General features: G+C 37.6%; 1 long non-coding RNA gene across 1 annotated transcript; it reads right to left on the reverse strand.

The window, feature by feature from the left end:
- Positions 1-298: 298 nt before the first annotated feature.
- Positions 299-20778, reverse strand: LOC100582451. The gene is made up of 2 exons (XR_121284.1): positions 20600-20778; positions 299-524 (listed from the first exon to the last, which is right to left on the reverse strand). It is a non-coding gene; the product is annotated as an uncharacterized LOC100582451 (long non-coding RNA).
- Positions 20779-22622: the final 1844 nt, after the last annotated feature.

Raw genomic sequence — 22622 nt, forward strand, 5'->3', positions numbered from 1 at the left:
TTTTAACCATTAGATAAGGCATCTTATTTATCTTCAAACTCTTAAGTGACTTGCCCGGTGATCACCACATGAACACAATAATAATTGTGTGTTTTCCAATGAGGATATAAGCTTTATGAGGGCAAAATTTTATCCTTATTTCATTGTTCTAAGGTTGTTAACAAACCTTAGAACACTGTAACAAAATGGGGATATTTAACAGGTTTTTAAATAATGATACTAATAGATGACGTTTTTAATATGCCAAACAGGTATTATCCCTTAAATGAGTTATTGCATTAAATCCTCACAATAAACCTATAAGACACTGTGAACATTTTCATTTTATTGAGGTTTAGAGAGATTACAGAATTTCTTCAAGGTTACATAGCTTGAAAATGGTGTGGCCTGGATTCCACCCAGGTCTGTCTGACTTCAGAGTTGAGACTCTACTACTTTGATCTCCAAACTCAAAAAATATTTGGTGACCAAATAAATGAATGAACTTCCATTTGCAGAAATTTGTAATTAATTCATCACTTTTCCTAGAAAAGAAAAGGATTTCTGAATTCACAAACATTTCCCTTAAAGAAAGAACAAGTACAAGTGCCTATGAGATTTATTTTACTCTATTTCAAAGATGCACCATTGTTTTATATACCAATTGTGTGTTGATTATAATTATAGATATCATGTATGTATTAATATATGTATCAACTAAAATTATAGACACCATTGATTACTAGTAATATCCCAAATTTAGAGACATTATAGTGTGTCCCTTAGAATGGGTAATAAATGTAATGTGTGAATATATAGGTTTTCCGTAATGCAATGCGAATTTTTTTCTGTAAGTTATGAGGCAGTACCATGCAGTGGTTAAGCACACAGACTATGGAGATAATCAGTGTGCCTGGTTTCAAGTCCCAGCTGGCTACTTATTAGCTTGCAGTCTAGAAAAAATCAGTCAGTATCTCTGATTTTAGATACTTCATCTATTAAATGGGGATGACAATAATATCTTCCTCTGGATCATTCAAGATATACTTCATTAGACCTAGTGAAGCATTTTTAGTTTAATTTCTAGAGGCTTTTGCAAAATATGGATCAGATCCATTGCTTAAAATACTTATCAGCTGTCAGAGGACATATTTCTGCTTGTATTTTGTTTTCAAGATTGTCTTCTATTTCAAAATTTTTTAACTGTTGTCAGGAAGTCATCTTCAGTCCTATGATGCCCTAAAAACAGCCATCCTATCAGGTTATTGACCCTCACTGAGCTTATGGTAAGTTCGAACATGATGTTAATGAGACACGTTTCCATCCACTCACTTCCCACTAAAAGCTAGTTAATTTTGCATAAAGAAAACCTCTCATCCATAACTATAGCCTATAGTTCTAATTCCTTCCATCTAGGCAGGTTCTTGCTCCATATCTCTTTGCAGTTGGAAGATATATATTCACTAATATTTTCTTGCTGTCTTGCTCTCTCTTCTTCCACCTCATCAGTTAGTCTTTGCACAAATAAGCCTCTTAGCTCTATTCACAGAGCAAATGAACAGAATTCATCTTTGCTAGATGAGGTCTATGGCCCAGTGGATCTATTTGGAATATGCCAGACTATTTGTTAACTAGGGTGAGTTATAATGCATTTTTGGAGATGAAAAAAATGATGTCTTTTGCTCTCCTAGAAAATGTTTTCTAAAGTTAAGTTTAGGAACTATAAGATGTGGGTTTTGTACGATTTTATTGTTTGCAATTCTGATGGCTAAGAAAGAATAAGATGTTAACAAAGGTTAACTTTGGACAGAGGATGTAAGAATGACCATTGTCGTTTTGTACTCTTCTTCATTTGAAACATTCTCCCTGGGAAAAGAATTCTAAATTCCTCCACCTGCTTGAAAAGGTCAGAAACCTCTTTCCAAAATTACTTTTTTATCCTCTTAATGCAATAGTTTCAACCCTGGCCACTCGTTAGAATCACCCGAAAACATGTTTTTAAAATCTCATGCCTGGAAGGATATGAACAGACACTTCTCAAAAGAAGACATTTATGCAGCCAACATGAAAAAATGCTCATCATCACTGGCCATCAAAGAAATGCAAATCAAAACCACAATGAGATACCAGTTAGAATGGCGATCATTAAAAATTCAGGAAACAACAGGTGCTGGAGAGGATGTGGAGAAATAGGAACACTTTTACACTGTTGGTGGGAGTGTAAACTAGTTCAACCATTGTGGAAGACAGTGTGGTGATTCCTCAAGGATCTAGAACTAGAAATACCATTTGACCCAGCCATCCCATTACTGGGTATATATCCAAAGGATTATAAATCATGCTACTATAAAGACACATGCACACGTATGTTCATTGCAGCACTATTCACAATAGCAAAGAGTTGGAACCAACCCAAATGTCCATCAATGATAGACTGGATTAAGAAAATGTGGGACATATACACCATGGAATACTATGCAGCCATAAAAAAGGATGAGTTCTTGTCCTTTGTAGGGACATGGATGAAGCTGGAAACCATCATTCTCAGCAAACTGTCACAAGGACAAAAAACCAAACACCACATGTTCTCACTCATAGGTGGGAATTGAACAATGAGAACACTTGGACACAGAGTGGGGAACATCACACACCAGGGCCTGTCATGGGGTGGGGGAGGGGAGAGGGATAGCATTAGGAGAAATACCTAATGTAAATGACGAGTTAATGGGTGCAGCACACCAACATTGCACATGTATACATGTACCCTAGAACTTAAAGTATAATTAAAAAAAAAAATCTCATGCCTGGAACCAAACACAAAGATTCAAATTTAATGTTCTTAGGTGAGATTTGAGCATTATTATTGTTTAAAAGTGCCCCCCAATGATTCTGATTTGCAGCCAATGAAATCCAATGAACTAATGTGTTGCCTTATCTAATTATCTCTCTGATCTCTTAGTAAGTTCCTTGAGAAATGAACTAATGGTAATATTTCATTTTATTCCTTATGGAACACTCAACTAATATTTGTTGTTTGATCGAGACTAAGAGGAAAAATAGAAGACATGATCTGGACTTTACAATACAATGCATGCCATTGTAATCCATCAGAGACATGATAGGATTTTTTTTGTGTGTTGTATCTCAGTGCCAATAATTTATTTTATTATTAGCCTTGAGCTAAATTTTAATGCCTATCTCTGTTATAGAAACTAGAAATTTTACATCCCTGACTGGAATAATAATATAAGATGCTCCAGGTCCCTCATCAATCTGTTCAAGGAATAGATGATTGGCCATATGCCAAGGGAATCTGCTGCCCTCTGGAGGGTATTGTGCTGTTAGAGATGAAAACACCATTTCCCAGTGGATGTTCCAAGGCACATGGGAAATTATGAAACAAAACCAATGCAACAAAAGAAAAAGGTGTCATGGTCATTTGGAAAATTCATAGCATTTGAAAAATGCCACACACTCTATCTCTCTGTAGGGAAGTCACACTGCAAATTAGCAAAATAGAGACTGAGAAGTTCTATAATAAAGATATTTGTTTCCCAAACTAATTGGCCCACCTCCCATCCCACATACACACCTAATTTCTGTTAATATTTGGGAAACTAATATTCTACAAATAATGTTTTATATTCATAATCTACAAATTAATTAAATTAGGTATTTGGAGAAACTGAAGGAGAATAACTTAATGAAGAATTTCTTAAATAAGCTACCAAAAAGGAAATATTGATGAAATGAATACATTAAAATGCAAAAATTCCACATCCCATGCCATGACATTAACTGGTGGGATGCAATCTGATGTGGCAGTGTGATGTGCCATGCTGTTATATTCATGCTTATCTTTCTTCTTAGTGCTTATCCTAATGAAACATTTGAGATATTTATACCATTGCATAACAAATGGGCTTGTCATTTGTGCTTTACAATAGAAGATGTTGACTTCAAGTACTATCATATTAGGTTAAAGATGTGTGAAGGATAGGCTGGGTGTGGTGGCTCAAGCCTATAATCTCAGCGCTTTGGGAGGCTGAGGGGTGGATCACTTGAGCATAGGAGTTTGAGACCAGCCTGGGCTATGGCAAAACCCCATCTCTACAAAAAATACAAAAATTTGCTGGACATTGTGTCTTGTGCCTGTAGTTCCAGCAACTTGGGAGGTTGAAGTGGGAGGATACCTTGAGCCTGGTGGATAGAGGGGGACAGAGGTTGCAGTGTGCTGAGATTGTGCCATTGCACTCCAGCCTAGGCGATAGATAGAACCAGACCTTGTCTCAAAAAAAAAAAAAAAAAAGATGTATGAAGGACAGCAAGAGACTAGGCAAGGCATAATGGAGTTCACCCAGAAGTTCAGTTAGTACAGAGTGGAGGCCCCAAGTATGCAACTTGGGCCAGGAAGATGACAAGTTTGGTGGAAATAAAAAAATGTGTAGTCAGGAGGCTTGGGTTTCATTTTTTTTTTTTTTTTTAAGACGGAGTCTTGCTCTGTCGCCCAGGCTGGAATGCAGTGGTGTGATCTCGGCTCACTGCAAGCTCCCGGGTTCACGCCATTCTCCTGCCTCAGCCTCCCGAGTAGCTGGGACCACAGGTGCCTGCCACCACGCCCGGCTAATTTTTTGTGTTTTTAGTAGACACGGGGTTTCACCGTGTTAGCCAGGGTGGTCTCGATCTCCTGACCTCGTGATCTGCCCACCTTGGCCTCCCAAAGTGCTGGGATTACAGGCGTGAGCCACCGCGCCCAGCCAGGTTTCATTCTTTTGTGTCACTAACTTTGTGATCCTGGCCAACTACATTAAAACCTCCTCATCTGTAAAAGGAAATCATGCAGAGCTGTCTAACGGTTGAATGAGATACGACATATGAAAATGCTTCATACAGCCTCTGACATCATAGGCACTCAATGAATACAAGTTCAAGGTAAATATGATTTGTGAGCACAGAGATAGCACCAAACTAGACAGTCAAGAGGTCAACACAGGAGGAAGCAAAAACTGCAGGATACATCTAAAGTGACCAACCATCCAGGCCAAGTTTGCCAGGGACAGTCAGAGTTTTAGCACAAATCTTGCATTTGGGGAAACCAGGTAGTTCGGTCCTGGGAAAACCAGGATGGTTGGCCATCCTAGCTCAGAACCTAGAATACAAGCGCAAACAACAAGGATTGGACCCCAAGAAAAAACAAATGGCCAGAACGCAGGAATGGAGTCTGGAAACACTAGGAAGAATGGTCCTGATACTGACCAATGTTTCTCAGACACCAGATAGCAAAACAGGCTCAGCATGTGAGTAGGGATAAACCCATAGGTGGAAGTCAGTATACACACCTGACTTAACTGAGGGAACCTCAGGAGCCAGGCAGTGCTATGCAAGACAAATCTTACAAAATTACTATTTTTTTCTTTTTTAAAGATCTGTCACTCAGGCTTGAGTGCAGTGGTGCCATCAAAGCTCACTGAGGCCTAAAACTCCTGGGCTCAAGCAATCCTCCTGCCTCAGCCTCCCAAATAACGCAATGGCAGACACATCACTGTGCTGGGCTAATTTTAGAAAATTTTTTGTAGAGATGGGGTCTCACTTTGTTTTCGAGGCTAGTCTTGAACTCCTGGCCTCAAGCAATCCTCCTGCCTTGACCTCCAAAAGTACTGGAATTACAGGTGTGAGCACTGTGCCTGGCCCAAAATTAATTTCATAAGTGACTTTGGTGATGAGCTAAAATGAACAGTGAGGAAAGGATGGTTTCTTCAATAAATAATGCTAGGACAATAATTATCCATGATACAAAAGGAATCGAATTTTCTACCTCACACAATACAGAAAAGTTTATGATTTAGAAACCTAAATAAGGAAAAAAAACTTTAAACATTTTAAGAGAAAATAAAGGAGAAAAGCTTAATAAAGATTTTAAGGCCAGGCACAGTGTTTCACTCCTGTAATCCTAGCACTTTGGGAGGCCGAAGCAGGCAGATCACTTGAGGTCAGGAGTTTGAGACCAACCTGGCCAACATGGTGAAACACCCTCTCTACTAAAAATACAAAAATTAGCTGGGCGTGGTGATACACGTCTGTAATCCCAGCTACTCAGGAGGTTGAGGTAGGAGAATTGCTTGAACCCCAAAGGCAGAGGTTGCAGTGAGCCAAGATCGTGCCACTGCACTCCAGCCTGGGCAACAGAGCGAGATGCCGCCTCCAAAAAAAAAAAGGATTTTAAAATAAGCAATAAAAAGAGAAAGATTCATAAAGTTATTTATTTTTTATTTTTTTTTATTTTTTTTTTTGAGACGAAGTCTTGCTCTGTCGCCCAGGCTGGACTGCAGTGGCGTGATCTCGGCTCACTGCAGCCTCTGCCTCCTGGGTTCCAGTGATCCTCCTGCCTCAGCCTCCTGGGTAGTTGGGATTACAGGCACACACCACCACGCCCGGCTAATTTTTGAATTTTTAGTAGAGACAGGTTTCACCACGTTGGCCAGGCTGGTCTTGAACTCCTGACCTCGGGTGATCCACCCGCCTTGGCCTCCCAAATTGCTGGGATTACAGGCATGCGCCACCACGCCCAACCAAAGTCGATTGCTTTAAAATGAAAAGATTCCATGAACACAGTGAACAGCCAAGCCATAAACTGGGAAACAATATTTGCAATATTTCAAGCCTATAAAGTACTTATATCAGCAAGTACTTTAAGGAAAATGCCAGCAATCTACTAGGCATAGAATAGGAATAGGCAATTCACGGAAGAAACTTCAATAGTAAAAACATATTTTTTAAAAAGCTCGGCCGGGCGCAGTGGCTCACTCCTGTAATCCCAGCACTTTGGGAGGCCGAGGCGGGCGGATCACGAGGTCAGGAGATCGAGACCACGGTGAAACCCCGTCTCTACTAAAAATACAAAAAATTAGCTGGGCATGGTGGCAGGCATCTGTAATCCCAGCTACTCAGGAGGCTGAGGCAGGAGAATGGCGTGAGCCCAGGAGGCGGAGCTTGCAGTGAGCCGAGATTGCGCCACTGCATTCCAGCCTGGGAGACAGAGCGAGACTCTGTCTCAAAATAAATAAATAAATAAATAAATAAATATCTCAGTTTTACTACTCGTCAGAGAAATGCAAATTGAAACCACAATGAGATAACATTTTACATCAAGCAGATTGTCAGAAATTAAAAAGCCTGGCAATACCAAGTGCTGGGGAGAATGTGAAGCCACAGAAGTTTTCTTACACTTCTGCTGAGGGTGTAAATTGGTACAACCATCTTGGAGAGCAAATGCTTAATAGCTATAGATGTTTTGAAAGTATACACTTGTGCAATCCCTCCTTGTTGGGCAGCCTAGAGAAACTCGCAAATGTGTGCACAATGGGTCATGTATAAGTGTTCACTGTAGCATGGTTTATAAGAGCAAGAGACTGAAAACACTCAGAATGTCCATCAGCTGTAAATTAAATAAATTGTTGTATAATTCATTCAATGGAATGCTAACATACAGCAGTTACAGTAAATGACTGAAGTTAGATGAGCAATATCACAAAATCTCCAAAGCATAATATTAAACTAGAAAAAGTAAGTTGCAGAAGTATTTGTACCATACGGTATCCCTTATATCAGCTATAAAATATGTGCAATATTATAAATTTTACGTGTACACAAATATGTAATAAAAATACAAAAACAGTCACAGAGATAATAAACCAAATATTGATTACTTCAAAAGAGAACAAGATGGACATGAAATCAGAAATAGTTAATAAGGCATCAAATGTGTCTATTACATTTTATGTTTAAAATATCTGATATAAGTAAAGCAAAACGTTAAGATTTGACAGAGTTGGGTGGTAGATATGTAACTGTTATTTCATTCTCTAGACTTTTCTGTAGGCGTTAAGCATTTTATTTTGAAAAAATAAGAACGTTATTAACATTTAAATTCAGATTATTTCAGAATTACTCTGAAATATTTTTAAAAGCAAAACTATGCTTTCCGGAGTTGGCAACTTAACACAGCCAAGTTTAACAGTCTGTTCAAATAAAGTTAAAATATGCCTTGTCCTGACACATATTTCACTGCCACTTAACCAACACTAGATGTCACTTCATGCATTTAATTTGAGAGTTTCTGGTTGAAATTAGATAAACTTGGGTATGTTTTATCATTTTCTTTCTCCAGTAGATACAGAGAATTATGAAAAATGAAAATGTTCTCTGCTATACATCCATCCACGAAGACAAAGGACACGTGTATTTGGGTTTATCCTTGTATCCTTGGCACCTACTACATATAATAGGCTTGCAAAAGTATTGTTAACCAAATAAACAAAGGATACAAGAGACTTCCACAGAAGAAATGTTTAATATCCCCAATATGTATGTAATTACATTTGGAACAGTTTTTCCTTCAAACGGCAGCGAACTGTTGAAAGCAGACCTTACAGGGATTTGCAAGGGAAAGGTTACCACTCTCATTTCAAAGCCCAGCTTGTGGTCAGTGGAGAGAAGACACCATTTCAGATCTTTCAACCCAAAATTGTATCTCAGTTCATTGGAGCATTGGATCTCCAATAAGGACTGACAAATAAGAATTCTTTAAATCAATAATTGAACCTTTTTAGAAGGAGAGGGACCTTTGATCATCATGAAAATCGTGAACTCTCTGGAAATTTTCATCTAAACATATAAAAATCAGCCGGGCGCTGTGCCTCACACCTGTAATCCCAGCACTTTGGGGGCCACGGTTGGCGGATCACTTGAGGACAGGAATTTGAGACCAGACAGGCCAACACACTGAAACCTTGTCGCTACCAAAAAAATACAAAAATTAGCTGGGCTTGGTGACATGTGCTTGTAGTCCCATCTACTCGGGAGGCTAAAGCAGGAGAATCGCTTGGACCTGGGAGGTGGAGGTTGCAGTGAGCCGAGATCACACCACTGTACCCCAGCCTGGGTGACAGAGTGAGACCCTGCCTCAAAAAAAAATTTTTTAAGAAAACATATGAAAACATATACAATTGTTACATGCAATTTTTGCAGACTTGCGGACCTCCTAAAAGCTCATGCATGAACTCCAGATCAGGACCCCTTGACCAGAATGGATAAAAGCACTTGCCCAGGTTCCTTTCCCAAGCGTTCTTAAACTCTGCCAATAACTAGAATTTCAGCTGAGGCTGGGACATATTATGTGAACTAAACAACGTGACCACGCGAATGAATGGAATGGAAACTAACCCTATAAATTCAGGTAATTAACCAAACGTGGGCAATGTCTACTTTGGAAATATTTGGCTTATGGATAACAAAGTGTTTATATATACAATTTTTCTAAGAATAATTAAGAAAAGAAAAAAGTAATAGATTTGTTTGCTAAAATATTTATTTGGAAGCTTGGTTTTCCTTGGGGAGCAAACCAAATCCTAGGAGTTGCTCCACATAATATTTTCTAGTGCCTGAATAATTGTCCAACTGTTTTCATTTTACACCTTCTAACCGGAAAGAACTAGTTTATAATTTTGTTACTGATTTTCTTGCATCATAAATATTACAGAATAGCCCAAACTAGGTGAAATTAGTTCACTGTAAGAATACAAATTAATGAAATTTCACTACATTGTGTAAAGATACTCTAAATCAAATAAGCTTGAACTCCAGAATCTTTCCCTCTAAATCAAATAAGCTTGAAACTCCTTTATCTTCTTTGTTCCAGAGTCTTTCCTTATTAAAAAGACTTCAGGCTGGACTTGATGGCTCACACCTGTAATCCCAGCACTTTTGGAGGCCAAGGCGGGAGGATCTGTTGAGCCCAGGCGTTTGAGACCAGCCTGGGCAACATAGTGAGACCCTGCCTCTACAAAAAAGTTTTAGAAAATTAGCCAGGCATGGTGGCACTGCCTATGGTCCCATCTACTTCAGAGGCTGAGGTGGGAGGATTGCTTAAGCCTGGGAGGTTGAGGCTGCAGTGAGCCATGATTGCACCACTGTACTCCAGCCTGGGCAACAGAGTCAGACTGTCTCAAAAGAAAAAAAAGACCTCTTTCCAGGGACACTCAGTTCTGTTAGCCACATATCAAGTTTTCAAAAATGGGTGTTGAATGACAAAGAGGGTGCTGCTTCTTTTTTTTTTAATGAAACCGAGTTTCATTCTGTTGCCCAGAATAGAGGGTAGTGGTGTGATCGTGGCTCACTGCAGCCTTGACCTCCTGGGCTCAAGTGATCCTGTTACTTCAGGCTTTGAAGTAGGAAGGACTATAGGAATACGTCACCATGCTCAGCTAATTTTTTTTTTTTTTTTTGAGACAGAGTCTCACTCTGTTGCTGGAGTACAGTGGCATGATCTCAGCTCACTGCAACTTCTTCATCCTGAGTTCAAGCAATTCTCCTGCCTCAGCCTCCCGAATAGCTGGGACTACAGATGCCGCCACCACACCCAGCTACTTTTTGTATTTTTAGTAGAGACGAGGTTTCACCATGTTGGCCAGGCTAGTCTCGAACTGCTGACCTCAGGTGATCCGCCCGCCTTGGCCTCCAAAAGTGCTGGATTACAGGCATGAGCCACTGCGCCCAGCTGCTCAGCCAATTTTTAAAATTTTTTGTATTGATGGTGTCTTGCTATGTTGCCAAGACTGTTCTCAAACTCCTGGGTTTAAGCAATCCTTCTGCCTCAGTCCCCCAAAGTGTTGGGATTACAGGTGTGAGCCACCACACCTGGCCAGAATTCTCCTTTATCATGATCACCCTGTTACTGAAAGTACGTTATAGGCTATAGTTACAATACATAAATTGGGCCAATTTTTAAGAAGTATCATTTTACTCACTGGAGATTATGTTAACGCCATGAGAATGGTAAAACCAGGGTTGTTTTTCTTCTGTTACGCAACTTTGCTATATCTACTAGGCCATGATAAAGTAAAACAGTAGTATATTAGAGTCCTGATTTGGTGCAGTGATCATTTATAGGCTTAGCTGGTCATAGCACCCATTGTGAAGTTACATGCGGAAAATGGATCCTGCTTTAAGAGAACAGAATCTAACTTGGATTCTAATTCTTCAACCACCAAAAACGTCCACACCTCTTTCTAGGAGATACAGAAAAACATATGCCCTTTATCGGAGTCATGAAGAGCTCTACATTCAGAGTTCTGTTTCCTTAAGGAAAAGACCCTGAATGCTAACCCTTCTTTGTTTGTAACTGACAAAAACCGTAGGATGTTTTCTTAAAGAAAATTATCATTATATATATATTTTTTCTCCAGAGTTAAAATGTTGATACTGATAATTTTCTTTAAGAAAATATCCTAGGGATATTGTCAGTCACAAACAAAGGAGGGTCAGTACTCAGGCATTTTAACTCTGGAGAAAAGTTTATCTTTTTCACAACTAAATATTTTACCATTTATCCAATAAAATCTGTAAATTTTCAGGTATTGATTTAACTATTTTTCTCTGACTTTAGAACTTGGTATCATTTGACTGTTATCACAAGTACTTGATTTAAAGACCATCTTTTTCTCTAGACAATATCATCCTACATGAGTCGTGGTAGGCTTAGTCAGTAGACTTGCATTTCTTTTTTTTTTTTGAGACAGAGTCTCACTCTGTCACCAGGCTGGAGTGCAGTGGCGCGATCTCACCTCACTGCCACCTCCGCCTCCTACGTTCAAGTGATTCTCCTGCCGCAGCCTCCCAAGTAGCTGGGACTACAGGCGCGCGCCACCATGCCCAGCTAATTTTTGTATTTTTAGTAGAGATGGTGTTTCACCATATTGGCCAGGATGGTCTCGATCTCTTGAACTCGTGATTTGCCCACCTCGGCCTCCCAAAGTTCTGGGACTACAGACATGAGCCACTGCTCCTGACCTTGTATTTCTATTTCTATAGCCATGATTCTATAATCTTATTTGATCATTCCATCAATTTATGGTTCTGTAGTAAAATATTTTGTTTGTATATGTTCATATCATGTACTAAATGTAAGTGTTCATTTTACCATAATTTCTTGACACTTTAAAAATTGTTAGCATTTTCTAAAGTTTAGAATTATTCAGCTTGGGGGGAAGTTCAGTGAGGACTGCCGGTGGTGGATAGCATGAGACCAGGGTAATACTAAAAACAGCTCTTTGTCTAAGCTGCTCCTTGGATCAATAGACTTTCTTTCTGGGCCAAATTATATCTCCTTTTCATTGACAGGTGAACATCTAAAAATCTTGTAGCCTTTTCTCCTTCTTAGAAAACATGATAGAAATAAATGGGTGAATCCAAAGCAGTATAATTTTAGCAAACAGAAAAGATATTACACTCCTTCTGGACTGTAATGACATGATCATAGTTCACTGTAGCCTCAGGGCTCGAGTGATTCTCCCACCTCAGCCTCCTGAGTAGATGGAACTATGGGTTTGTGCCACCATGCCTGACTAATTTTTGTTATCTTTAGTAGAGACGAGGTCTCAGTATGTCACCCAGGCTGGTCTCCAACTCCTGAACTTAAGCAATCCTCCCTCTTCTGTCTCCCAAAGTGCTGGGATTACAGGTGTGAGCCATCACGCCTAGCCCCTTATTCATTTTAAACCTTCATGTATGCCTTTGGAGAATGTCTTTCTTGCCCCTTTTTAGCATATCCAAACCTTATCATAGTCGCCATCCAGCTTTTTTTTCTTTTTCTGGGTCTCCCAGTCTCTAGCATGTTTTATTGCCTTATAGTAGTCTCTCATTGCTTTATGTGCAAATTATTACATGCCAAATCAGATTGTATGCCTCTTGACAACAATCTTGTGCTTTATTTACCAAGCTTGGTAAACGCTGAATATATAATCTACTTTCCTTGCATTTAATTATCACTGAAGAGTTGATTCCCAATTTACTTTTTCCCCTACCATTTATGCATTTTGTTGGGAAATGTTTACTTATGTGCTGGGAAACATAAATAAAACCCAGGATTGTTCCCAAGAGGCTTACAATCTGATACAAATTCAAAAACTTTCTTAAAACATTATGAGATTTTTTTTTTTTGCTTTTTTCTTTTTCTTTTCTTTTTTTTTTTTTTTTTTTTTTTTAGCTCATCAGCTTTCTTTAGTGTTAGTGTATTTTATGTGTGGTGCAAGACAATTCTTCTTCTTCCAGTGTGGCCTAGGAAAGCCAAAAGATTGGGCACCCCTGGTTTAGACTATTAATAAGCAGTTCTTATTTCTAAAGAAGTTTTGGGTCATATTCTTCTCTCCTTTTTTTGGCCTGATCTACTGTAGGTGAACATTTGTAGATTAGCTGGTTCCCCTTCATTCCTTCTCTTCTGAAATGTGTGGTAAAGTAAAAATGCATAAGGCAATAATTTGTGGATGAAAACAGCTGCACATGAAAAATAATTGATGTGGTTTAGAAATTACTCCGAGGTGGAAAATAAAATGCCTTTTCAACCTACACTCTAAAAACAGTACTAAAGCTAATTCTTTATAAATCATGGAATGGAAGCAAAGAAAGACACATTTTTGGGTGGTCAATCAATTTTAAATAAGGAGAGTTTTAAAATTTTGTATAAAAAATTAGAAAAAGTTCAGTTCCCTAAAAGGACATAGCTGAAGATGAAGAAAGTCTTAGCAATGTGAGTTTAATGTTTTCTATAATTATAAATATGAAAGATGACCACTTTGGTTTCTTTATAAGTTAATCATTTTAAACATCACACACCAGGGCCTCTTGGGGGATTGGGGGCAAGCGGAGGGAGAGCATTAGGACAAATAACCTAATGCATGTGGGGCTTAAAACCTAGATGACAGGTTGATAGGTGCAGCAAACCACCATGGCACATACGAACCTATGTAACAAACCTGCATGTTCCGCACACGTATCGCAGAACTTAAAGTAAAATTTAAAAATAATAATAATAAGTTAACCTTTTTTAAAAAAAAATGCCTTTGTAGTTTTGGCTTTTTTCTATTATGTCTCTGCAACTTTCCTGGGAGTGACCCAAACGCAAACGTTCTCTGCTTATGGTACTTCCCAAGGTGCTGTTGTCACTGTAGTGCTGCCCCAATGCCACCTACACCTGGCCTGCATGTGTGTTTACAGTGCTAAACATTGGGATGGGACTAGAAGATTCAACAAGACACATCAACGTGACACAGATACTATTTGATTGATTTTTTTTCTTCTTATGTAGATCTATATAGAGCCATCCTTTCTAAACTTATAAAAGTGCTTTTGTTTTAGTCACTTATTTCCTCATCTGAAATTCTTTGCTCTAGAACAGGGGTCCCTAACTCCTGGTCCGTGGCCTGTTAGGAACCAGTCTGCACAGCAGAAGGTGAGTGGCCGGCCAGCATTACAAGAGCTCCGCCTCCTGTCAGATTAGTGGCAGCAATAGATTCTCATAGGAATTTGAACCCTATTGTGAACTGCACATGCAAGGGAGCTAGGCTGCAGGCTCTCTATGAGAATCTAATGCCTGATGATCTGAGGTGGAACAGTTTTATCCCAAAACCATCCCACCGACCCCATCCATGGAAAAATTGTCTTCTGTGAAACCAGTCCCTGGTGCTAAAAAGATTGGGGACTGCTGCTCTAGAAGATGCACTTGTTAAGAGAATTCTAATTCCCTGGTTTTCTTTATTTAAAGAATGAGTAATATTTTTTAAAGTCCAATACTTTTCTTTAAAAGGAAATTAAGCAGGAAATAGGAAAGAGTTTAGTTATTATCCTTTAAATTGTTGTATCTCATAGCCAATTCACACCAGAAGCCTAAAAATTAAGCAGCATTAAAATGTGATGATTCACTAGCATTTTTCACTGCTTGATTTGAGGTTGTTGTTAATTTCAATACTTCATAGTGGTAGCTAAGCATAAAAATTAAAAATATATACATGTATTTTAAAAAGTCTTTAAGCTCTACAATTTATGACGTTTAGCAGTGTCTGTATATAAAGATAAAAAATAGTCTAAGTATGTATCGTATTTGTTATAGCCTAATAGTTTACTTTGTTAGTGAGAGAATTTACTAGTAAATTATATAAACATTATAATTGAAGCCTATGCATGGATTTTGAGAAAAGAAATAAGCTGAGATAATGAAAGGCAGTGACCTTAACTAAACATCTAAAGATTAAAATAGAATTAAAGCAATAAGTACAATATATTACAATTAGCAATAACTACAATATATTACAATTACAATATACTACAATATATCACAATTAAAGCAATAACTACAATATATTAAAATTAGGCTGACATAAAGCCTTTAATTTCAACCATGTTAAATATTATATGTTAAATAATATTCAACCATGTAAAATAAATTTGTTAAATAAGTATTAAATATATTTTGGACATTTAGAATAAGAAAATGTAAATGTTTCTCTATGAACATTTTACTAATAAACTTGTAAAAATCAACTAGCAAAATATATTTTCTTAACTATATGGAAAAAGTGTAAAAGAAACAACTCATATATATAAGTACATACTATGTGCAAAACACTATTCCTAGAACTTTATGTGCAATGATGACTCATTTAGTCCTTGATATGGTTTGACTCTGTGTCCCCACCCAAATCTCATCTCGAATTGTGATCCCCACGTGTGTAGGGAGGGACCTGGTGTGGAGAGGTGATTGGATCATGGGGGCGGATTCTCCCATGCTGTTCTCATGATAGTGAGTGAGTTCTCAAGAGATCTGATGGTTTAAAAGTGTGTGGTGGTTCTCCCCGCTCTCTCTCTCTCTCCTGCTGCCCTGAGAAGAAGGTCCGTGTTCCCCTTTGCCTTCCACCATGATTGTGAGATTTCTGAGGCCTCCCAGTCATGCTTCCTGTTACGTCTGTGGAACTCTGAGTCAATTAAACCTCTTTGCTTCATAAATTACCCAGTCTTAGGTAGTTCTTTATAGCAGTGTGAGAACAGACTAATATAGTCCTCATAAGAAATCTCTGAGAGAAATACTCGTAGTATCCCAATTTACAGATGAGGAAACTGAGGCATAAAGAAGATAGATTATTTGCCCGAAGTCACTCGGCTAGTGAGTGGCATTCTAACCTAGAGTTAGAACATGAGGGTCTAGGCTCCTAATCATTTCACCATTCTGCTTTTGCAGCATGATCAGTAATCTTTTAATTCACTTTGGTTAGAGCAATTAAAAATGTCTGGTTAAAATAACAAGTTATGGTGAGTTAGTATTATTACATTATTACTATCACAACATGGAATTACCCAAATAAGTTGTACAGAATTTTTAAAAATATGAGCACGTTGCTGGACATCACATCCTTAGGCTTCAGGAACTGAAGACACATTGCAATTTACTCTAGGCTAATTAGCAAAAAAGAAAAAAGCTCCACTGCATCTGGTAGGAAAAAGATAAATAATAATTAATTTTTATTAAATGTGTATGATGTGTCAAGCATTATTCTGAGTGCTTTAATTAATGTATTTAATCCTACCACAACCTTCTAAGATATGTGTTATTATTACTCCCATTTTATGAATGAGGCTAAGTGGGAGTAACATGTTCACCCTGCCTTCTCCCTCCTCTATTCTTCATTGCTGGAGATTTTGGAATCTTGGTTGTTTTCTTGTTTTTTTATTGATGGGTGATTTTAAAACTTTTAGGTGGCTTTTGCTGGTAAGGAAAGTCGCAACCTTTGCTTTAAGACTGAGTTGAGGCTGAGCGCAGTGGCTCACGCCTGTAATCCCAGCCCTTTGGGAGGCCGAGGTGGGCGGATCACAAGGTCCAGAGTTTGAGACCAGCCTGGTCAATGCATTGAAACCCCATCTCTACTACAAAAATTAGCTGGGCGTGGTGGCGTGTGCCTGTAGTCTCAGCTACTCGGAGGCTGAGGCAGAAGAATTGCTTGAACCCGGGAGGCAGAGGCTGCAGTGAGCCGAGATCGTGCCACTGCACTCCAGCCTGGGTGACAGAGCGAGACTCCGTCTCAAAAAAAAAAAAAAAAAAAAAAAACTGAGTTGAAGGATAATTGCTGCTTCATGACAGAATTTTAAGAAAATGGCTTTGAAGGCATTTTGCTTTCTGCCTGCAGTGTTACTACTGCATGATCTGGTTTAGTATAATAATAATAATGACCAGGAGCTCTGGCATCTAATTTTTCAAATCCTAGCTCTGCCTCTGTCTTAGAAGCAGAGGTTCCTGTTCCTGCTGCTATAACAAAATACCTTAGACTAGGTAATTTATAAACAACAGAAATTTATTCCTCATAGTTCTGGAGGCTGAAAAGTCCACCATCAAGGCAGCAGCAGATTAGACGTCTGGTGAGGGTCCCCTCTCTGCTTCAAAAATCACACCTTCTCAAGGAATCCTCCCATGGCAGAAGGGTGTGAACAGGGCCAACAGGCTTTCTCCAGCACTAAGGGCACTAATCCCATTCATGAGGTGACTCAATCACCTTCCACCTCCTAATACCATCACCTTGGGGGTTAGGTTTCAACACATGAATTTTGGAGGAACACAAACATTCAGACTATAGCAGCCTCTTCTTAGGTGATCTTGTGCAATTTCTTGAATGTATTATACAGAAACATCCCTGCTTTGTTAGTGTTCCTGGGGTAAGGGTAGGAGAGGGTCATTGGTGGGATAGGAGGAGAGCTGATTGAGAAAGGGAATGAAAGAGGCAGGAGGCTATAAAATATCTAAAATTGTTTCCTCCTAACCTCATTCGACACTTTCCGTTACTTGATGTTTTCTGTTTGCTTAATGATGAAATCTGTTCGATTCCTGTCAGATTTTTCTTAGTCATATGAGAACTTTCTAGAACTAATGGGGTTGCATGAGAACTGACTCCCAGGCCCACCCATGCTGTTACAATGATATCACTTTTTGTAGCACTGGTTCTCGTTCTGCTTGCCATCTTTCCTGATGTGTCACCAATGTTGTCTGTGAACCACACCCACAAAAACAACTCAGAAACAGATTTTCTTGAACCACATGTGACGTTGGCAAAGTGTGGTATTTTTAAGTAGGCCACATAGCTATCTAACTGATCACTCTTCCTCCATTGTGGACAAATATGTATTGAGAACTTACCCTGTGCCTGGCACCAGTGATAGAAAGACAAATGTCCCTGGCTACTTCATATTAGCAGCAAGCCTAGTATGCCTTATACACTGCCAGGGTAGATGGTTTTTTTTTTTTTTTTAAGTTAAGTTGCTTTCCAACTCTTGACTGTGCATAACTTTTTCTATAACCTGTGGTCTCTATTTTTGCCTTCTGTTTAGCTCTTTCACTAGCATCATTACTTGCAAATATGCCAGAGCATATAAACTTTATTCTACCAGGATCACGATTGATTTATATTCCTCTTTTGGCTCCATGCAGTGCTTTTTTCTGCTAGTGCAAGCTATTTACATGCACTTACTCTGCACTTTGCACACATTATTCCCCTCGTGGTATTACCCCCTGTGAGGTCTAGACCTGTGCTATTCAATACTGAATGAATAAGATATTCCACAAATACATGTACTATATATAGGTGTCTGTCTGTCTGTCTGTCTATCTATCTATCTATCTATCTATCTATCTATCTAAAGTCTCTCCATATTACCTATAATGTATATTATATATATGTAACTTAAAACTCTAGATATGCAGCTAAAAAATGAACTGGCTATAGTCTTTGCCCTTTTTAATATTTAACTAAAGACCTGCCTTTCTAAAGAAAGCTTCTGGTTTCAATCGGATAAAATTAATTTTTGACCTTTCTTGTACATGGGATGAGAGTTTAAAAAGTTATAATATAATTGGTAATCTTGTGTCACTGTAAGTTTGGCATATATCATTTCTTAGTGAGAAAGCAGAAGCTATGCTATGAAATCCTCTCCCTCTCTGCTTTGAAGAAATTTTTATGGCAGAAACTAAACTATAATGCAGCTTAAACTTGGAACTAAGCCAAACAACTAGGATTCATGGGCATATCAGCATCATTGTGATGGTGATAAGCATGATGATCATTACTACCTTACCATTATCATCTCATCACAAGTATTATTATTACTACTAATGAGAGTTGTAATTATATTACTTTTATGTTGATTCTTTCTCCAAAATGAATTCCTCCCCTCTCTTCCCATTTTTTTTACCTCGTCCTAATTGTGTTTATAGAAACAGAAGTGACAATTTACTTAATTACATAATACTAAACAAAAGAATATTGTATCAACACTGATTTGGCATGGAATGGGATTGCCTATTAAAGCTGTATTATCATAACATATCTCTCAGACATGATATTTTTTCTGCTTGCAGCCAAAAGTAGAAATTTTTTTGAAACACATTTAGAGTTGTTTGTGGAGTTAGGCATTAGTAGATCATCACTAATTGCTTGAGAGACCCCACAGTCCTAATTAGACAGAAAAGTGAAATGCAGAGGCAGGGCTACCACAGTCAGCGTTGAAGATTGCGTGCTGCAGAATCCCAGGGCATGCTACTCACACAGTGATGTGAATGGCATTCCCAACATTGTGCAGCAGAGCAACCTGCACATTTGGAAGTACTGAGAATATTGTAGGAAAAAATAAAGAACATTTCATGAAAGCATTTGGTAGATCCATGGTCATCTCATTGTCTTTGAAGGTAAATTTTATTTTTAAATTTAATTCTTTCTAGAAGCCATGAATATTAAGAAGTATAATAATTTGAATGAAAAGAGAAAAAAGTTCTTGGTAGGAGATTCTACAATCAATATTCAATTTCACCAAAGTACACCATTAGAAATGAGAAAAGCAAATGTAAAACTTGGACTTAGAGTGTGTAAAGGGCAAATCAACTAGTAGAGAAGGTAAACATAGGAGAAAAGATTTAAGAAAAGAAATGACTCTAGCAATACTGCAGATTACGTAGCTTGAATTCTCTCGGTACAAAACATCTAGTGACAGCTAAAAAACAAATATTTTAAAGCATATTGTTTGCCTCACAAAAATAATAAAGGAAATCCCCAGCCTCCAATATTGTGACTATTCAAAATGTACTACATATTCTAGCCAGTGTAATTAGAAAAGAAAAACAAATAAAAATTGTAAAGATTGGAAAGAAGAAATAAATGGTCCCTAAATGTACATGATATGGTTGTTTATATGGAAACATGGAGTTAGGCATAAGAGACTACAAATTATTAGAATTAGGAATTTAGTAAGGTTGCTGGATATAAGATCAATATACAAAAATCAATGACATCCCCATACAGCAAAGATTAAGAAATATTACTTTTAAAAATATATCACATATAAAAATAATCAAAAATATGTATAGGAATAAATCTAATAAATGATTGGCAAGATTTTTATGAAGAAAATTAGGCAACTTTGTTGAAATGTCTGTAAGAGGACCTAAATACGTGGAGAATATACCATGTTCATAAAAATGTAAACTAAATTCCCTAAAGATGTAAATACTCCTTAAATTAACAATAAATGTAATACAATTCCAATTCAACCTAACCCAACAGATCTGAGTAGTGGAATAGAATTGAGTTGCTGGTATTTGAGGTGAATCTGGAATTCTTCTGAGAGCCTAGTATAATTAACGTTGCCTCTGATAGAAAAAATATTCCCTGTAAATTTTGTTATCAAAAGGATGAATACTCAGATATATGTTGCAAATAGAAAATCTATCTTATTTACCAAGAACTTGAATATTTACCTCAACATAAGAAACTAAGGATATGATGATTTCTTGGCAAAGGAATTGCTGTGTCAGTTGCAAGATGGCATTTTTCATCCATGACTCAGAAAAGAAGTCTGGAATACCTGCCCAGTGCCTAATATGGATATAGACTCTAGGCTTCCAGACCCACAGAGGAGAATGTTTTAGCAAGTGCATACTGCCACACATGAGAGCATCCAAAGCATCCAAAGTTATCTGAACTACTATACCTCACCCAGAGGCTACCTGTTAAACTGTAACAGGCATGCCACCTGTTCCTTCAGAGGCCAATAAGTGATCTTTGAACAGGGTTGGAGTTAAAAAGTAAACCTATCCTTCACGTTTCTGCATTGTTAAAACTAAAGTACTTATAACAACGGACTTGATATGACCCTGCAGTCAATGTTTGCTTCTAAGATTGGCTCATTGTTTACATTTTAAAGGAAGAACACATTTGTTATGAAAAAGTTTTTCCGAATAGTCTGATTGCTTTGGAAGCAGCTCTTAAAACTGTAACACTATGTAATTGGCCAAACTTTCTGTACTACAGTTACCCTTCCAACTCTATAACCATGAGTTTTTGGTATTTTTCAGTGAAAAGAGAGCCCGTTCAAAACAAAAGATTATATAGATGTCTTTTAAAAGAGTTATACTATCACTTTTGTGTTAAAAAACAAGAATTCCAAAGAACGCTGATAAAGATTAAAATCTTCATCAACAAGCATTCATTTTCTCAATAGGCGTGAAAGCATTATATAAAATATGGAAAAAATCTCAGACTAGTGATGTGTTTGGTGTGTCCCTTCAACAATTTCTTCTGTGTTTCTGGCTCACCCTCTTACCCTGCTTTTCCTCTCTTACATCCTCTTCATTGTGGAAAGAGGTAATACATACAAACCAAAAACTTCATGGAAAGCATGCATGGCAGTCTGTTTCCTACAATATACACTAAAAGTGTAATTAGTTTCCTATTTACTTTTCTGTTGTTTACTAGTTGCTAGCAGTGACTATCATTTGAAAAGGGTGAAAATAGTAAAGCTATAGATGATCTGAACAGATCAGTCAATTTGACCTAGTAGACATCTATCAAATACTTCAATAACAGCTGAATTACACATTCTTTTCAAATTCACATGAAATATACACCACGATAGGCCATATGCTGGGCCATTAAACATACTTTAGCAAATTTAAAAGAATAGAAATTATACAAAATATGATCTCAGAAAAGTTAGCTGGAGTATCCCCAAATATCTGCAAATTAAACAACATGTTTCTAAATAACTCACGAGCCAAAGAAGAAATCTCAGGAGGAAATTTTAAATATTTTGAATTAAATGTAAATAAAAGTACAACTTATCAAAATTCACAGGACACAGCAAAAGCGGTGCTTAGAGGGAAATTTGTAGCATTAAATGCATATATTAGAAATGGAGAAACATCTAACTTCCTTAGGAAATTGGAAATTCCATCTTAGAAAATTAGTAAAAAGGGTGAAATAAAACTGATTAGCAAGCAAAGAAAAAAAATTCAATTTTACATATGATCTAATAAAAGAAATACTAATACAAATATCACTTTTCACATACTAAATTGGAAAATTTATACTTTTAAAGTATAATATTCAATGCTGGTATGGATGAGACGAAATAGGCACCATACATTAGTGATAGTTGTACAGATGGATGCAGCCTTTTTGGAGAGAAATTTGACAATGTGGCCTAAATGTAACTTTTCTTTGACCTGATATTTTCATTTTAATGATGATAAGAAAATAAAAATTTAAAAAAACTCAACGAAATGCTTAATTAACAGAGATAGCTATAAAACTATTATGAATAATAGCAAAAATCTGAAAATAACACAGAAGTATAATAAGGTAGATCCACTCACTGGAACAGTATATGGCCATGAAAACTGATGTTTGTGTAGAATTTCTAATAATTTAATAATAAGTGAAGAAAGGCCAGGGGGCGGTGGCTTACGTCTGTAATCCTAGCACTTTGGAAGGTCGAGGCAG

The sequence above is a fragment of the Nomascus leucogenys genome, chromosome 10 (genome assembly GCF_006542625.1).
Source record: "Nomascus leucogenys isolate Asia chromosome 10, Asia_NLE_v1, whole genome shotgun sequence".
NCBI classification, from domain to species: Eukaryota; Metazoa; Chordata; class Mammalia; order Primates; family Hylobatidae; genus Nomascus; species Nomascus leucogenys.